A 4194-nucleotide genomic window follows, 5' to 3' on the forward strand; every position below is an offset into this window, starting at 1 on the left:
AGAGCCTAGAGGGGGAATAAAGCAGTCATGAATCTTAGCTCCTTCAAAGTGATTGTTCCTTTCATCTGTAAGCAATATCATTTAAAGTAGAACATTTCTTTGGTGAAATTTCGCCTCAGGATCCTATCCTTCCTGTAAACGGGTGAGTGTTTTAATCTAGAAACTCAGTGAATTTGACTTGTGGATCGGATCAGAGAGGCTAAATCCTCATTTCCACGTCTTAGGCCTCCTCTCTTCATTTCCTGTGCACTTGGGTCTGGAATCTTTAAGTGCTTTGATATTCGATATTCACCCTTCCTAAGGCCCTGTATCACTTAATAACATATATATATATATATATATACATACATTCATATATATGTATATCTCCTCTCAGGGTCACACCTGGAGAGTTCCCAGTATTCTACCAGTCTCAACTATGGGAGGGAGAGTAAAGCAGAGGCATACCCATTCCTTTCCTAACTTGGGCAGTGGCTAGTGAGCGGAAGGCAATCTGCTACAATTCAAAATTCCCCCGTGTTGGGCAGCAGCAATATGGGAGACACACGAGTGTGGAGACTCAAGTTTACTGCTTGCAAGGAGGCAATAGTAAACCACTTCTATATTTTTACCAAGAAAACTCTATTGATCCACTACCGGAACGATTGCAGATGGAGGTGGGGCGTTCGGGAGAGATGTGCCCATGGTGTCTCTATGGATCAGAGACGATGCGACAGCATAAGACAAGATATATACATTTTGAGGGGACAATAGACATATATATATATGCACACATATATATACATATTCCCCTCAAATCTCTAAGCTTGCTGTGGGCAGGGTGTGTGTCTACTTGTCCTGGAAACTGAAAGCTCGTTGTGGACAGGGAACATGTCTGTTTATTCTTACACTGTACTCTCCCAATCGATTAATACAGTGTTCTGCCCCCAGTAAGCACTCAATAAACATGACTGAATGAATGCCTACCCTTTTGTACTGTACCCTCTCGTGTTTGGAAGCAGCATGATTTAGAGGATAGAGCATGGGCTTGGGAATCAGAAGGACCTGTGTTCTAATCCTGGCTCTTCCCCCTGTCCGCTATTTGACCTTGGGCAAGTCACTTCACTTCGACTCAGTTACCTCATCTGCAAAATGGGGATTGACTGTGAGCCTCCCGTGGGACCGGGGCTGAGTCCAACCCAATGTGCTTGTTTCCACCCCAGCAGTTAGTACAATGCCTGGCACATGGTAAGCGCTTAACAAATATCACAATTATTATTACTCTCCAGAAGTCAGAAGGATCTGGGTTTTAATCCCTGCTCTGCCACTTGTGTGCTGTGTGACCTTGGGAAAGTCATTTCACTTCTCTGGGCCTAGTAACCTCATCTCTAAATGGGGATTAAGACTGTGAGCCCCATATGGGACATGAACTCTGTCCAAGCCTATTTAGATTGAATCTTACCCAGGGCTTAATACAGTGCCCAGCACATAGTAGGCACTCAACAAATGCCCCTAAAAAAATCCTTACTACAGTGCTCCGCACACAGTAAATACCACTGATCGATTGATTCTCACCGCCCATTGTGATCTCGGATGGAACTCAAGTTGAGCTTCCTAAAACAATGAATGCTCTAGTGTAGGCAAAAGTATTATGAAAAATGAGCATTAGCGCTGAAACAAGACAGGCTAATTGATTTCAGTGAAAAGACTCCAGTTAGAGAAGCTATAATAAAAAGGAAAAAAATCCCATAAAAAACCCTAATCCGTTAGATTTATTACCTATGGTGATTTTCTAAGATTTCAACACGCCAAACTTGGCAACTCCATAATCCAGGAATATTAGAAATATAAAAGAATTATATCAGCTATGCCGAGTTCCTTTACTTCACATGCCTCATAATTTTCATGACATTATTTCAATGGCAATTTCAGCCCATTCTGTCTGGTGTCAGTGATTTCTTTTTTGAGACTCGGAATCCTATAGAGGGAAAGTTCATTCTGTTTTTATGAGGCAAGCAAAAATAAATCCATTGAGGAATAGGGTGGGCCTTTGTTTGGGCATGTTCTGGGGGACACTGAGGTATTGCCATTAAAATGATGGTTCTTTGGGTCTGTGATGGTATGAGCTGATAATGGGATTGGATGATTTCAGTTCTTCCACTGGCTAGGAATGTTGGGCGAAAGATATTTCAGTGGGATTCCAGTAGCATGTCTTGACACCAAACATTTCCAAGTCACTTCAGGAATATGGAAAGAACAGATCCATCTACCTTTCTGTGTAATGACCTGATTAACTTTGGTGTACTCCAGCTCTTAGAATGGTGCTTGAGACCTACCATCTTATTATTATTGCCCTGTCAAATCATAATTCTCCCCATATTCCAAACCCTCCTGGAATGCCACTACCTCCAAAATGCTTTCCCTTCTCAGTCCCCAATGCCTTGGACTGTTTAATCCCCCCAGCTATTTTTCATATTTATGTATTTCTTCATATTTATGGCATTTAAGCCCTGACTGTGTCAGGCACTATAGTGAGCACTGAGGTAGATAAACGTTTATCAGGTTGGACATAGTCCCTCTCCCATATGGGGCTCACAATCAAAGCAGGAGAAAGAACAGGTGCTGAGTCTCCATTTTACAGATGAGGAAACTGAGGCACAGAGAAATGATGTGACTTTCCTATGGTCGCACAGCAGACAAATGGCAGAGTGGGGATTAGAACCCAGGTCCTTCTGACTTCCAAACCTGTAGCTTACTGTGTGCAGAGCATTACACTAAGCCCTTAGGAGAGTATGATAGAACAGAATTGGTAGGAAATGTCCCTGCCCACACGAAGCTTACAGTCTTTCTACTACTACTACCTCTAGATGACCCTAACTGAGGCACATTTTACGTGGGAATTTCACAATGAACTCTAGATATTTCAGTCGATCAAATCAATGAATGGTCCTTATGGAGAATTTATTCTCTGTAGGACATTGTACTAAGGGCTTGTAAGAGTATACTATAAAAGAATAGGTAGACACAATTCCTTCCCTCAGTGGGGAGACCGACAAAAAATAATTTACTGCTCAGGAAAGCCATTTATTGTACCTCGGGGAATCCTCAACGGTGTTGGTATCCAATCAGTTGATCAGTCTTATTGGTTATATCATAATCCAGACTTCTGTTCAGGAGGTAGAGTTAAGAACTGCATTCCAGGACCTTGTGCATCATCAACAAAAGCCACTGTTAACAATCTTGTCATCTCTGGGGGTGGGATGAGGGATCAATAAACATCATTTATTACTCTATTTATTTATTTATTTATTTTTTTATTTATTTATTTTACTTGTACATTTCTATCCTACTTATTTTATTTTGTTGGTATGTTTGGTTCTGTTCTCTGTCTCCCCCTTTTAGACTGTAAGCCCACTGTTGGGTAGGGACTGTCTCTATGTGATGCCAATTTGTACTTCCCAAGCGCTTAGTACAGTGCTCTGCACATAGTAAGCGCTCAATAAATACGATTGATTGATTGATTGATCAGCAGTTAACAGCAGGTGGCAAAACTGCTGCTCTTTCCAGCAGCAAGTTTCTCCCCTTCTAGACCTTTGTGGGCAGGGTATGTGTCTGCCAACTCTGTTATACTGTACTCTCCCCAGCATTTAGTACAGGGCTCTGCACACAGTAAGTGCTCAATGAATACCACTGATTGCTCTCTCTGACAGTGGAAATAGGGGCCTTGGAAGTGCTGTGAGAGAGTTGCTCTCTGTGCTTTTGCTAGACATCCTGCAAACAGAAAGCACTTAAGTACCATGCAATACACAGGTAACAGCAGCACCGTTTTGGAATATATGAGCAAGAAGCAGCATGGTCTGGTGGATAGAGCCTGGGAATCAGAAGAACTTGGGTTCTGTTCCTGGCTCTTCCACTTGTCTGCTTGGACAAGTCACTTCACTTCACTGTGCCTCAGTTACCACCTGTAAAATGGGGATTAAAACTGTTAGCCCCATGTGAGACAGGCTGTGTCCAGCCTGATGACCTATATCTATCCCAGTGCCTGACACATAGTAAGCCTTAACAGATACCATTAAAACAATAATGTTGCTATTTATGAAGTGCTTACTCTCCCTAATGCTGGGGTAGCAATCAGATAATAATGACGGTGGTATTTTTTAAATGTTTACTAAGTGCCGAGCACTATTCTGAGTGCTGGGGTAGATTTAAAGTAAT

At 42.1% G+C, this 4194-nt stretch overlaps 1 non-coding gene across 1 annotated transcript; it reads left to right on the forward strand.

Annotated features, from left to right (window-relative positions):
* The first annotated feature begins 366 nt into the window (after positions 1–366).
* LOC119945347 lies at positions 367–504 on the forward strand. Its single transcript, XR_005456216.1, has one exon. It is a non-coding gene; the product is annotated as a small nucleolar RNA SNORA7 (small nucleolar RNA).
* Positions 505–4194: the final 3690 nt, after the last annotated feature.

Source organism: Tachyglossus aculeatus, chromosome 24 (genome assembly GCF_015852505.1).
Source record: "Tachyglossus aculeatus isolate mTacAcu1 chromosome 24, mTacAcu1.pri, whole genome shotgun sequence".
Taxonomy (NCBI): Eukaryota; Metazoa; Chordata; class Mammalia; order Monotremata; family Tachyglossidae; genus Tachyglossus; species Tachyglossus aculeatus.